General features: G+C 35.5%; 1 long non-coding RNA gene across 1 annotated transcript; it reads right to left on the bottom strand.

Moving 5' to 3' along the window:
- Positions 1-3,193: 3,193 nt before the first annotated feature.
- LOC147404776 (uncharacterized) lies at positions 3,194-5,464 on the bottom strand. The gene is made up of 2 exons (XR_015177256.1): positions 4,988-5,464; positions 3,194-3,479 (listed from the first exon to the last, which is right to left on the bottom strand). It is a non-coding gene; the product is annotated as an uncharacterized LOC147404776 (long non-coding RNA).
- Between the last annotated feature and the right edge of the window lie 10,300 nt (positions 5,465-15,764).

The following is a 15,764-nucleotide window of genomic DNA, read 5'->3' on the forward strand; positions in this document are numbered from 1 at the left end:
CATGTTTTTCGAGCTCGGGTTTGTAATAACTTATTATAATCTTATTTTAAATCATATTCTATGATTTAAAAAGTTGGAGTCTCGTTCTCAAACTCAAACTTACTAGAGCTATACTTATCGGGCTTGGGTTAGTAAGAGCCTCAATATTGTTGGGCTCAAAAATCGAGATATTGAGCCTTTATTGGCTTATCAGGCATCTGGATTCGTAATTATCATTGGTCTTCACCAGACTTTTAAACTTTTGAATAATATTTTCTTTTTTGATCATGTGATTAAGAATAAAAACTTCGGAATCACAATGATTCTTAAAGATGCCCTTATTTTAAGGTTAGTTTTTAACTGGAACTTGACTATGAAATTGACGGAATGGATTGTCCTTGAAAAATATGGATGAAAAATCACAGACTATGATCAATGATAGACAGAAGAACCATCATTCCTTTAATTTTCAAGCCTTTTAAGATTATCATATGTGCAATAAGGAATTGATCATTTTTCCAAATTTCTTTTGAGAAATGTTTAAGCTAAACTTAAAATTTTGATAATTATTGGAATAGAAAATCCTTTTATTCAGAGTGGTCAATAGTTCTACATTTTCCTTTAGCGTACACTTGGACAAGTAAATATATTCTTAAAGATGCAACATGTTTAAGATGGCCTCTGAGTTTTTTTGACTTCAACATTATCTTTGTTGGATGTGAGCTCTTAACTGAAAAATGAATGTTGTGACTTGAATAATTTCTTGTATTTTCTAGTTTCTGCACAAGCTTCATTTTAAATTTTTCTTCTCGGTGGGATCTTTCCTTTTTCCTTTTTTGGTGTCCTAATTTTTACCTAGGTCACTTTTTCAAGTTTTTAATCTAGCGGACTTAGCTTTGTTTTTTTTAGGGGGGGATGCTTTGACTTTTTCCTAGGTCGTCTTTTTAAGTTTTTGACCTAATAGGCTTTTTCTTTTTTATTATTATGCCCCAACTTTTGCCTAAGTTACCCTTTCGAATTTTCAACTTAGCAAATTTTTTTTTATGATCTCAAATATTCAACTCGACAACTTCTTGATTCTCTACACCTTAACCGAGTCAATTAACATTCAGGGGGACTTAATAGGTGGGCTTAGGTTATGGCTTAGAAAGAAAATGTATAAGACTCGACTTTCCAAAATGCCCCTAATCTAATATTCTTTTTTTTTTTGTCAATTCTTTTTATTTTCTTTTTGTTTTAATGCCCCTAGTTTGGCATTACTTCTTTTGAACATTTCAATAGGGGATTTTCATTTTGGATGACACTTTATTTAAGAGAATATATATATATATATATATATATATATATATATATATATATATATATAGGCCTGAAGTAATTTCTCAGGTTGCCTACATAACCCAAAATTTTCTTTTCTCTTTTAGGATAAAGTCAAAATGTAGTTCATAAAAAAACTTCCTTCTTGAGGTTGGTTGGTATGGTATAGAAAGAAGAGACTTGAATTTTTAGAGGCTGCGAGGAGCTAAAGAAGGTTATCTTTTTCTTAGTAAAATAAGAAAATTATTCGACCAAAGAAGGCTTCATTTGATGAAATGCTACATGATTTGGTCAAGGTTCTGGAACTCGATGTCTTGATTACTCTATCAAGTAGGGTTTTTATTTGAGAATGGGTGTCTTTCAATTGTTTTCTACAAAATTACATATGATTGAGTCATTTGTACTTAACTGTTCAACTTTTCCAGAATTTTAAGAAAATCTATTATTATTTTGCAAATGAGAATTCTCATCTCTTGAGTGAAAAACAAAGTGGATTATTCTTGTGGGTATTAGCACCTTTGTCGATGATTTCAAGTGCATTATTGTTGATAACCTTTGACTTTGAAGTTCACCCTCGACTTTATGTCTTGATCTATTTTGGTACAATTTGTTCTGATGAAAGATAATATAGTGCTTATACTTAATATATCTTCATAAGATCATGTAAGAACACTATTGAATTTTTTAAGTAAATTTATTATTCTCTCATGTTACCTTGAGGATAATGTAGTACTAATTTGCACTTCTTGAGTGTATTATTTAATTTCAATATTTATCAAGTTTGATTAGTGAACTCCAAGTCATTCCTCATGTTAGATTTTATGTTCATATTATTATTGCACGTATGATAATCAAAAGTTTATTTATTTCATTGGGGATTAAAAAGACATAGATTGACAAACTCGACTAAAGCTTAAAAATTAATAAATCCTAACATAACTAAAATAACTAATTAAATTTAAAGATTGACGTAACTGAAGCTAAAAAGAAAACTCAAAGTGAGGACATCATTCTGAATGAAAGGACACAATGCTAGGGTCAATGCCACTTTGGATATCTTTAATGGGTGATTTGAACTTGTTTGCTATCGCTATCTCTTCATGTTTTGATTTGAGCTTGCCAGATGCTAAACAACTCGTTGCTTTAATAATTTTTCTGTTCTTCAATTCCATAATTGTCTTAGGATATATATATGCTCATCTTGGCATATTGAAGGTACATTATTAAGACTTACCAAGTAAATGAAGGAAATTAGGTCAACTAACTCGAGTTTGGATAATGATATCAAGTTTAAAGTGGGTGGAAATTAATTTTGAAAGGTTGGTAAATGATTAGTTTTAACATTGGATGTGATAGAAGTGGATATGGTGACCTTTTCTTGTTCAATCAGGTCTTGAATAACATGGCGGAGAGTAATACACCTGTTAAGAATATGACTAAACATCTAATAAAATTTACAGAATTGGCCATTATCCAAGTTTGGAGGGAAATGATTATACAAAAGCTTAGGTTGCAATGGTGTCAACAATCCCCTTTTCATTAATTTTTGGAAGGCAATAAGGGACATTCCAAGATTGGCAAATTATCTCCTAAGATTGACTTGTAAAGATAAGTGGCTTGAGGAGATAATGCAAATGAGGTGTTGGCTACTTGTAAAGAATTGGTACTGAATTTGTAACTTTTGAATTTTGACTCAGACGAGTTACCAAAGAAACCCAAAGATTAGGCATCCTCAGCTTGATTTCTGTGGCGCCCCGCCGGACGCTAACACAAATCCCCATGTCAGATTTCAAGGTACGAGGTGGCACCTCGAAATTTCGGCATGGTCTCCTCTGTTTATGTTAGCATTCCAAGGCGATTCAACCTGCACCTGATAAACGACATACAATCCTGCATATAACAAACAAAATATAATACTAGCGGAAGCCTATATACGTCTAATAATGTCCGATAGATCAGAGTGCGGAAGAAGAAAAATTATATACAGGATTATACAAAATTCCTCACTCTAACATAATTCCTAACACTCAAGACAGAATCCATAACACTACCTGGAGAAACTGACACCACTAGGGGGTATAGCCCTAATACTTACCAGGTGACGGACTCTGGTTGTCTATCTGACCAACCAGATGATCCTCGCTCTTGTTCTACACTTGTTTCGCCAAGCTTCAGATCTGAAACTAAAAAAATGGAGGATGAAAGGGTGAGTAACAATGGTTACCCAGTAAGGAAACAACAATTTCTGCCAATAACCTCTCCTAACATGAACGAATAAACATACTGAATCATTTTAAAATAAACAAAGTTTTACAGAAGAAAACTACGATTAACTGGTACATATAGCCAGGGATGAGTAACTAAACATTTTAAAACTCACATTACATCGATCAGCAGTACTCACTATAACATTCTCTTTTTATACAAATCTAATTGATCAAATGGAAACAATAAACATGCATTTCATTTTATATATCAAAATAAGCAACAGATAGATAATACACGATGGTGGAGTATTGGAATTAGAGAGTTGGGATTCACGACTGGATCGCTCCCAGTCGGGACATGATGTTACAATTCCTTTCTGGCTTTTAGTTCCTGATTTTGTGGCCGGTCGCTGCCCTTACCACGTTTGGTTGACCATTTATCCGGCTCAGGCTGGCCGTTTGACGTGACCGTAAGCAATGGGTCTCTTTTCGATGTGTCAGAACGTTCGACTACTATAGATTGTTAGTGATCACTGACTAATCATCTTCGTCTATGCCTATCAGGCGTACATGTGATTCCCAAAGATACAAACCATTCGTATACGACCACCTTTACATTACAAGTTCACTGGTAAAGATAGAGAGGAATAAACCCGGATTCCAGTTGTGACTCCACTCTCATACGCGTCCCATACCACGTATGAGTTTGGTGGTCCCTACCGTACATCCCAGGATAGTACACCACTCCGGATGATATGATGCACTATCCCTTCAGGCATTCACAAACTCTTTAACAGCTCACAAAATAGCTACTTATATATATTATTTTCATTTGAAAACAAAAGAGAAATTAACAATACAAGGTTGAGAATAGATATCCAGTTTCCTACCATGCAAGTGTGGCCACCCGGCCTAAAATAAATAACATAACAGAGCGCCTCGCGCTAACAGAAAGTAAATAAACATGCAACCAGTAACATTATCCCTGGATATCCGTTCACCAACCTGCATACAACACAACAACGTAAAATGCAGACATCACCCCTCGGGTGTGACTCTGACATTTTACCGTTTCATACCCTTTTTCCCTTTTTTCGACTTTTACAGTTTTCAATCTCTTCATAAAATATCCATTTTCTGATATTCATCAACTCAATATGAGTTCATTGAATATTAAATCACATTTTTCAACTATAGAATTTATTTCTATCAATAATATTGAAAAAAAAATACAAATTTCATATCAAAACGGGGTCCGAGCAGTGCACAAGACCCAATTTATGGCAATAACCCGTTAAAATATGCTACCCACGTATGATTTGTTAAAAAATACAATTAAACATATCAAACATGCATTTTCTAGCGTGAATTTTGAAATAACGAAAGAATTCTATATTTTGAAAATACATTAAAAATTTTCAGATAAAATCCTAAATGCAATTTTCACAATCTATGATTACTAATAGAAATTGAGAGTTCCTTACAATGTCTAGGCGAGATGATTGAAGCGTGTGCGCGGAAATCGAGGCGATCGACACGGAAATCGAGGCAGACCGAACTTCGAAGCGGCTGATTTTCGAAACTGACTTGGTGGTTTTGAAGATCTCGATGTACTCGTCTCTTCTCCCTTCTACGGCGAAAGACGGTTTGACCCCGAAATCGATGAAAACCGAGGTCGAAATTACGAAAATCTCCGTATAAAAATACGGCTGATTTTTGACTATACGGGGTGAAAAATACGAGAAAACGGAAGGAGTTTGGTTGGGTTATGTAGAGAATGAGGCTGCGGACGTTTCTCCCTTCTGCGTCGAAAGACGGTTTGACCCCGAAACGGACGAAATCCGAGGTCAAAGTTTCGAAATTTCCGTATCCAAATACGGCTGATTTTTGACGATATTGGATGAAATAGAAAGTGAAACGAAGAAAGGTTGGGTGGGTTTTGTAGAGAACGTAGCTGCGGACCTTTTACTCTTCTGCGGCGATCGTCGAAAATGGACCGTTTGCGAGAGATCTGAGGTGGAAGAATCGGAGGAAAATCAATTTTTTCGTTTTATATGTCTCGGCCATATGACGCGTTGGGGAAGATGGGTTTAAAAAAAAAATTAAATTTTTTTATTTATATAAAAGTTGGGACGAAATTGGTATTTTGTCAATTGTTTGGATTGTCGATAACTTGATCATTCGGACTCCAAATCTAACAAACGAATACTCTATTTTGCCTAATTTTTCGTTCCGGATCTAATGGTATAGTCAATTTTTATAAATTATGTCTCCATCAAAAATTTACATTTTTAGCCTGACGTGACCCCTAAACTTGATGTCGTTTTCGTTTTTGGCGATAATTCGACTTCCTGATCTCCAAAAATGACAAATAAATAGTCTATGTTGAATAATTTTTCGTTATGAACCCAATGGTATGATCGAATTTTAAAAATTATTCCTCTATCAAAAAGTCACTGTTTTAGCCTGGTCCGACCCGGTAATCGAGGATTTTGCAACTTTTATATTCGGACTCGCATTTGAGCGTGCTTACAGGCTAAACTATGTTTTTCGATCATTTTGAATCTAATGGTGAGGTCAGATTCCATTAAAATGATTAAAAACATCCTAAATTTTACTCCTAAATCCCACTTTCAAGATTTTCTTAAAATTTCACTATTTATTTTTTTCCTCGAGATACGAATTAAAAATTCGGGGTGTTACATTCTCCCCCCCTTAATAAAAATTTCGTCCTCGAAATTGAAATCATACTTATCAAACTTTGTCGCTATTCCACTAACACGACATGTATAATAAATACTACTTATTTTCGATTACTATCTATTCTTAGTCCCAAACCAATCTCATTTATAACTCGTAGACTTATATCTCCCATATTCCATCCACTCAACACATTCATTAATTAATCACTCTATTTCAAACTCATACTCCAACTAATCCATTATTTGTATAACCTTAAGATAACAATCAATTCACCTTGTATCACTTTCCCATTAATGTCTATCAACAACAATCCTTTCACATTTTCTTTATTCTTCATCCTTACTTCTCTCATCAATTACATCATATATTATGTTTTACTCATAATTATTATGAATATTACTCCCAAAAGCATAGTCTTACCGCAAACACACCACTATCTGTATATTCAATTCGATATTACATTTTTACTTATTGCGATATTTCCTCAAAACCTCTGTCATAACCTTTATAATTTAAAATCTTACTCGAGGGGATAAATCCTACATCTGTTTTCTCACAATTCTATTAAGTCACCATTAATACAACATTGTCACAAGATTATTCTTTCTCACATTTTACATAGACCCACCTCCTAACTTATATTTTACTAAATATCTTTAGGATGGATGTGGGCACAGGTAGGTGGTAGCTGCTGCTTCTACGGAATCATAATCTTTACTTATAGCGCTTTCGTTTCGAGGAGTGAAAATGAACCACGATCGAAGTCTCAAAATGAGCGCTTGTCTGTAGAAAGAATTGACCACTTAATGAGAACGATAATAATGAATTCCTCTACTAGAAGGCGATCGTGAAAGGAGAAGGCAAAAGAAGAGTTAGAACCGACACCGAAGATAGAAAGATGAAAGGGAAATGATGATCTATATTTTTAAAGGAGGATAATCAATTCAAGAAGTTGTAAAGCAAGAGCTGCTTTATCTGATAGTTCAGTCGTTAGGCCTCCCAAAATTTAGCCATCTTCAATCGAAAGGAAAGATATGCGACTCCCTGCGCTGATATTCGAGAAAGTAACTCTCAACATGAAGGATATACAAGAAACACCGATTTATCTACTAGCGTAATATACAAGTAATTGACTAGACTATTGATATAAAGACCAGCGTACCAATTGAACATCACTTGTCTTTTCACACTTTACAATTATTCTAATACCTATTTTGCAAGTTCTTAAATGATCTTCCAAAAATCTTATTCTTTTTTCGCAAGGCCTTCCAATGGTATAAATAATTTCATTACTTGATTCATGTCAATAGTTTCTAGCTCTAGCAAGTGTGCAAACTCTTCACAGAATTATATAATCTAGAGGAACCAATATTGAGTAAAACTCCACGTTCTAACATTATAGTTAGAAATTGTACCTTCCAAAACTTCGTTGGAGACAGGTACTTTCTCCTGGGTCACAATCCTTGCTCGCGACTGTGATAGAGGGCATTATTTCCTAATATGTTCCACCTGACCACACGCGTAATAATGTCAATGATCTTGTCTTCGTAGATCTCTGTGGAGTAGGCAGTTGGTAGACTGGGGTTTGTAGGCTCTGAACCTACCTTATTGATTCCTTTGGCCTTGTTGGCATCATTGGAGCTCCAACTGCTCTATAACTCGGCGATTAGGGAACTCTGCAACTTGATAGCAAAGGAGTTCCATATTGTGGATACACTGATCCGGGGAAGATTAGCCTCGAATACATCGGCCTCTTGACTGAATTTGATCTGGGAAGAAAAGAAATCTAAGGTCAACTCATTTGCTCCTTGGAGGTCTGAAACTCTATCTCCTCTCATTTTATCCTTTAACCTCGATTTACCGTATCTCCATAATTGATAATCTCAATCATCGATCTCTTGGCCCTTAGGTAGGGTTATAGTCTTCTAAAGAATCTACGGGTCTTCTGTAATCTGTCAGGATAAGGTTGAGTGCATATCGTGATAACCTAGTGAACATCATATCATATCATAGTCTGTAAATTATAGATTACCTTGCACTTATCTCAAAAACTCCTAGTGCTTGAATTCTTGAGCAGTCTCAAATATAATCTATCCACAAACATCTTCTCGAGGTCTACCAACTCAAACAATCCATCTCCTAATACATTCATCTCAAAACGTTACTAATGACTGGCATTGCCATCCAATTGGAATGTAGTCACTGTTACCCATTGATCTCTCGGGTATTACGTAGTACTCAAAATCTTTCAGGTCTTCAAAACCCACTTATTGACCTCAATCAGATCGAAAAAAGTCCCCAAATCTTGATAGACGTAATCGTTGAAAATTCTACAATCACATCCTTAGATTTAACTGTCCTTTGGGCTAGGGAATTCTCTTATTCTTCAAAGGCACGACCTTGTGGTAATGGTCTCTAAGGTGGAATAGTATTTCCCTTTTGCGAAGAAGTCCAACGCTTCCTCATTTCTTGGATTTAGTGGTGTGCCTTACAATCGTGGTAAGTCTTATACCATCGCTTACTTCCAATCGTTATTCTTGTCTGTTCGGGATGGCATGAATACGTTATCAACTTTATTAAAATATGGTGGTCTCATTGTCTCATACATTGGTTTGTCTAGCATCTTTCAGAGCCACACATCCTTAATCAACTGACGTTGACCCGAACATTGTTCTCCTTTATATCCCAATTTACCACATTCGTAATATATCACAACTCTTCTTTTCAACTGATTTAGTATTATATGTTGTTTCTTATAAAATTTTTCCATCCATTGAGTTGGTATGTCTATCATCTTACTCCTCATATATAGTTATTTTGCCTATGAATTTGCTAGTTTCATAATTGCTTGTATCTTATTAGATACTACTTGTTTTCCTTTCATTTGGCTTTGAGGTATTGATGGTTGTGTTATTCATATTTCTTCTCTAAACTTGTCATGAGACTCAACCACCTATCCCATGAACGACATTAACTGTGCTATCAGGTTAGTGGTCTGGTCTAGAATCTGTCTCGTTTACATTGCGTTGTGGCCTCTGCCTCGTCCATTCCTCTCGCTTGTGTTTATCCGTAATAAGGCAATTATCAGAATACGGCCAAAATCGCTCTTACGTAACTATGAATTACTATCGTAGCTTGGAATTTAGTAATGGACTCCAATTCCATTACTAACAGAACAAATCAAGAATCCTATCCTAGGCTTACTAAGCTCTATAGACTTCTAGACACGGAAGAACTCGTAATTCCAATACGGAATTACTAATGAGCTCGGGTATCGAATTCCTAGTGACACTCTATGATTATCGCTCTAATATATGTGGTATCAGCCAATTCCCCAAAACATAGTAGTCAGTATCCCATACGGATCTAATACTATGCTCTGATACCATCTGTGGCGCCCCGCCGGACGCTAACACAAATCCCCATGTCAGATTTCAAGGTACGAGGTGGCACCTCGAAATTTCGGCATGGTCTCCTCTGTTTATGTTAGCATTCCAAGGCGATTCAACCTGCACCTGATAAACGACATACAATCCTGCATATAACAAACAAAATATAATACTAGCGGAAGCCTATATACGTCTAATAATGTCCGATAGATCAGAGTGCGGAAGAAGAAAAATTATATACAGGATTATACAAAATTCCTCACTCTAACATAATTCCTAACACTCAAGACAGAATCCATAACACTACCTGGAGAAACTGACACCACTAGGGGGTATAGCCCTAATACTTACCAGGTGACGGACTCTGGTTGTCTATCTGACCAACCAGATGATCCTCGCTCTTGTTCTACACTTGTTTCGCCAAGCTTCAGATCTGAAACTAAAAAAATGGAGGATGAAAGGGTGAGTAACAATGGTTACCCAGTAAGGAAACAACAATTTCTGCCAATAACCTCTCCTAACATGAACGAATAAACATACTGAATCATTTTAAAATAAACAAAGTTTTACAGAAGAAAACTACGATTAACTGGTACATATAGCCAGGGATGAGCAACTAAACATTTTAAAACTCACATTACATCGATCAGCAGTACTCACTATAACATTCTCTTTTTATACAAATCTAATTGATCAAATGGAAACAATAAACATGCATTTCATTTTATATATCAAAATAAGCAACAGATACATAATACACGATGGTGGAGTATTGGAATTAGAGAGTTGGGATTCACGACTGGATCGCTCCCAGTCGGGACATGATGTTACAATTCCTTTCTGGCTTTTAGTTCCTGATTTTGTGGCCGGTCGCTGCCCTTACCACGTTTGGTTGACCATTTATCCGGCTCAGGCTGGCCGTTTGACGTGACCGTAAGCAATGGGTCTCTTTTCGATGTGTCAGAACGTTCGACTACTATAGATTGTTAGTGATCACTGACTAATCATCTTCGTCTATGCCTATCAGGCGTACATGTGATTCCCAAAGATACAAACCATTCGTATACGACCACCTTTACATTACAAGTTCACTGGTAAAGATAGAGAGGAATAAACCCGGATTCCAGTTGTGACTCCACTCTCATACGCGTCCCATACCACGTATGAGTTTGGTGGTCCCTACCGTACATCCCAGGATAGTACACCACTCCGGATGATATGATGCACTATCCCTTCAGGCATTCACAAACTCTTTAACAGCTCACAAAATAGCTACTTATATATATTATTTTCATTTGAAAACAAAAGAGAAATTAACAATACAAGGTTGAGAATAGATATCCAGTTTCCTACCATGCAAGTGTGGCCACCCGGCCTAAAATAAATAACATAACAGAGCGCCTCGCGCTAACAGAAAGTAAATAAACATGCAACCAGTAACATTATCCCTGGATATCCGTTCACCAACCTGCATACAACACAACAACGTAAAATGCAGACATCACCCCTCGGGTGTGACTCTGACATTTTACCGTTTCATACCCTTTTTCCCTTTTTTCGACTTTTACAGTTTTCAATCTCTTCATAAAATATCCATTTTCTGATATTCATCAACTCAATATGAGTTCATTGAATATTAAATCACATTTTTCAACTATAGAATTTATTTCTATCAATAATATTGAAAAAAAAATACAAATTTCATATCAAAACGGGGTCCGAGCAGTGCACAAGACCCAATTTATGGCAATAACCCGTTAAAATATGCTACCCACGTATGAATTTGTTAAAAAATACAATTAAACATATCAAACATGCATTTTCTAGCGTGAATTTTGAAATAACGAAAGAATTCTATATTTTGAAAATACATTAAAAATTTTCAGATAAAATCCTAAATGCAATTTTCACAATCTATGATTACTAATAGAAATTGAGAGTTCCTTACAATGTCTAGGCGAATGATTGAAGCGTGTGCGCGGAAATCGAGGCGATCGACACGGAAATCGAGGCAGACCGAACTTCGAAGCGGCTGATTTTCGAAACTGACTTGGTGGTTTTGAAGATCTCGATGTACTCGTCTCTTCTCCCTTCTACGGCGAAAGACGGTTTGACCCCGAAATCGATGAAAACCGAGGTCGAAATTACGAAAATCTCCGTATAAAAATACGGCTGATTTTTGACTATACGGGGTGAAAAATACGAGAAAACGGAAGGAGTTTGGTTGGGTTATGTAGAGAATGAGGCTGCGGACGTTTCTCCCTTCTGCGTCGAAAGACGGTTTGACCCCGAAACGGACGAAATCCGAGGTCAAAGTTTCGAAATTTCCGTATCCAAATACGGCTGATTTTTGACGATATTGGATGAAATAGAAAGTGAAACGAAGAAAGGTTGGGTGGGTTTTGTAGAGAACGTAGCTGCGGACCTTTTTCTCTTCTGCGGCGATCGTCGAAAATGGACCGTTTGCGAGAGATCTGAGGTGGAAGAATCGGAGGAAAATCAATTTTTTCGTTTTATATGTCTCGGCCATATGACGCGTTGGGGAAGATGGGTTTAAAAAAAAAATTAAATTTTTTTATTTATATAAAAGTTGGGACGAAATTGGTATTTTGTCAATTGTTTGGATTGTCGATAACTTGATCATTCGGACTCCAAATCTAACAAACGAATACTCTATTTTGCCTAATTTTTCGTTCCGGATCTAATGGTATAGTCAATTTTTATAAATTATGTCTCCATCAAAAATTTACATTTTTAGCCTGACGTGACCCCTAAACTTGATGTCGTTTTCGTTTTTGGCGATAATTCGACTTCCTGATCTCCAAAAATGACAAATAAATAGTCTATGTTGAATAATTTTTCGTTATGAACCCAATGGTATGATCGAATTTTAAAAATTATTCCTCTATCAAAAAGTCACTGTTTTAGCCTGGTCCGACCCGGTAATCGAGGATTTTGCAACTTTTATATTCGGACTCGCATTTGAGCGTGCTTACAGGCTAAACTATGTTTTTCGATCATTTTGAATCTAATGGTGAGGTCAGATTCCATTAAAATGATTAAAAACATCCTAAATTTTACTCCTAAATCCCACTTTCAAGATTTTCTTAAAATTTCACTATTTATTTTTTTCCTCGAGATACGAATTAAAAATTCGGGGTGTTACAATTTCCATCCTCAATGAAGGATTGAAAAGTGGGAGAGTATTGAGGTATCGAGTACTTGACATAATTTGGAGTAAGATTCCTGAGGATGATCTTGATTTGCTCAATTTCTTGAGGTCAGTCTCATAATTGAGCGATTTTAGCTCTTTATCGAGCAATGAACTTAGTAAAGGTTTCCCTGGGCTTCTGCTTGGTTATTTCCAAATTTCTTTTCATGAGTTTAATGTCTATGTCGAATGAATATCATCTGATAAACTCCTTCATTAATTCATGTCATGTTCTCACACGAGATGAGTCCAATGACATTAACCAGCGTCAGGCATGTCCTATAAGAGTTCTTTGAAAAAATTGAATAATCTGTTCTTTGCCAAGATCCTGAGAGTACATGATGCTGACATATATTTTCAAGTGAATCTTAGGACATCCAATCCCATCAAAATTATCCATATTTAGCATTGTGATTTTTTTTTGACAAACAGACAATAGGGAATAACATCATTGCCCTTAATCCAAGGACAAGATCATTGAGGTTCTTGATATTCTTCAAAGCAATTTCAACTTGAGTTATTCGATGAGCTAAGGTAGGGTCGACGGGGTAATTGATCATTTTCTAGGTCTTTGATGAGGTCAAACACAGCCAGAGGTTCTATAGTTTTATTTTTTTTTTCTTTCCAATCTTCAGGACTTCAATTTGTGTTTGAACATAAGTAATAATCTGTGCTTGAAAAGATTTCAAAATTTGACGGAGCGCTGTTTCATCCATGGCAGTTGTTTCTTCATGTGGCAAGGGTTGACTACTTGGGCTTAACGATGATATTCTGGCAAAACAATTCTTTTGACGGACCCAAAGTGGCACAGATGGTGGTTTAGAACGTCTAAGAGCAATTATTACTTGATTGAAATAAAATAGGATTAATCACTAATTCTGAATGTTGAACTCTTAACCACATGATTAAAAATTTGACATAAATTAGCCCAAATCTAGTGGTAAATATCGAATTCAAATCCACTATAAGTTTATAGTGGCCACAGGGGTGAGAAAAGATAGTCACAGGTCTATCCTTGGTTGGGGTTGAACCTCGGGTTAGACAAATTAGTTTGATCCTAAGACCAAATCTTTTTGGTACGAGTTAGATCGAATCTTTGAACCTAAAATCAATTGGTCTAACCGGTTTAGTATTGGCCGGTTAGATCCATTTGCCAATTGGGGTATATATATATTATCAATTGGGTCGGACCGATATTGCAGGTTTAATTTGAACGATGTGGATTGGTGCCCCCACCTACCTATTGATTAAATTGGATAGAGCAACCCAGGAATACCCATAGTTGATTTGGGTTGTGACCTATAAAAAGGATCTTAGACTTTAGGTTTACTAGATGCAATGCAATTTCTTTGGCCATCCTTACTCTAAATACACTTATATACCTCTCGGGCATATCCAATCAAACGGTACGTGGTGACTTGGTTTGATATACCGTATTAACGTCCCATGAGAGGATCGGGTCATGCACTAGTACCACATTGGTTATAAGGGACATGCATGCGTGTAATGCATCATAAATTAAACATACTAGTGGTGTGTGCAAATAGGGTGGGGTGCACTCGGGGCATTTTCCAAATAAATTGACTCATGGGCCAAATCTAATCACAGCATATATTCAAGCATCAATGACATTAAGTATTTAAAAAAAAAAAAATTAATAGATCATATCAATAAGATTATCAAAGATTGAATTAAATGCAGACGATAAAAGCAAACATAGCATACTAAATCAATAACATCAAACAATAAAAAAAGAATTGATCATGATCAAATATGCATATATCATGGTAAAATGATGCATCAAGAAAATGTGTCATATCAAATGAGAGTAAAATAGTTCAACTGAGTTGAACCGTATGACCCAACTTCCAAATATCGACAAAAAGTGTCATATGGCAAAATTTTACATGAAAATATGAAGAAATTATATCAATGACATATCACGAGATGCACTAAAGATTCAATTGAGTTAATGTTTGCCTTAACAATTTCACACAATTTGTCGATATTTATTTAATTTTCAAATTTATTCAAAAACAAATTTCGAGAAGTTTGTGGGACAAACTTACATGTTGAATCTTTATTACAAAAATCCCCTTGCTTTATAAAATTTGTTACACAACAAACCTTTTGGGGGGGGGGGGGGGGGAGAGAGAGAGAGAGAATATCCTAACCAATTAAGTAAGATATCAAACCTTACTAAGGGTTAATGTTTGCCTTAACAATTTCACACAATTTGTCGATATTTATTTATTTTTCAAATTTATTCAAAAAAAATTTCGAGAAGTTTGTGGGACAAACTTACATGTTGAATCTTTTTTACAAAAATCCCCTTGCTTTATAAAATTTGTTACACAACAAACCTTTGGGGGGGGGGGGGGAGAGAGAGAGAGAGAGAGAGAGAACTTATGCTATCCTAACCAATTATGTAAGATATCAAACCTTACTAAGGGTTATCGGGTTCACATGGACCATCGCATCGACAAACTAATACCACAACCTCTAGGTTTAATGTAAAAAGATAACTTGGAACGAAAAAAAAAAATTTCAAAAACAAATTCTTATTTTTTTTTCAAGATAGATCCAAGGTTTTGAAAATTGACGATTACCAAAATTTTGAAATTTAAAATTAAAATTCAAGATGAAAATAATTTTTTGTTGTTGTTGAAAACTCTAAGAATTTCGTCCTCCATGAGCTTGTGGTTTGGGGTGCCACATGGTGAGCTCAAGGATTTTTAGTAAAAGTTAAATCTCATTAGGTTAGTGATGCTAGCCTTTCCCTTTTTTTAAAAAAAATCTTAATCCAGAATGTTGGAAAAGTATGGTTACCCAGATCCAATTTTAATAAAAAAAAATTAAAATGCAATGTGAAAATTAAACCCCCAATAAAAAAAAAAAATTATTGTTTCTCAAAGCTATTGGAATTTCGTCGTTGTGGTCTCAAAATTAACAAGACCC

The sequence above is a fragment of the Akebia trifoliata genome, chromosome 4 (assembly GCF_017979445.1).
Source record: "Akebia trifoliata isolate Shusen 1 chromosome 4, ASM1797944v1, whole genome shotgun sequence".
Lineage (NCBI taxonomy): Eukaryota > Viridiplantae > Streptophyta > Magnoliopsida > Ranunculales > Lardizabalaceae > Akebia > Akebia trifoliata.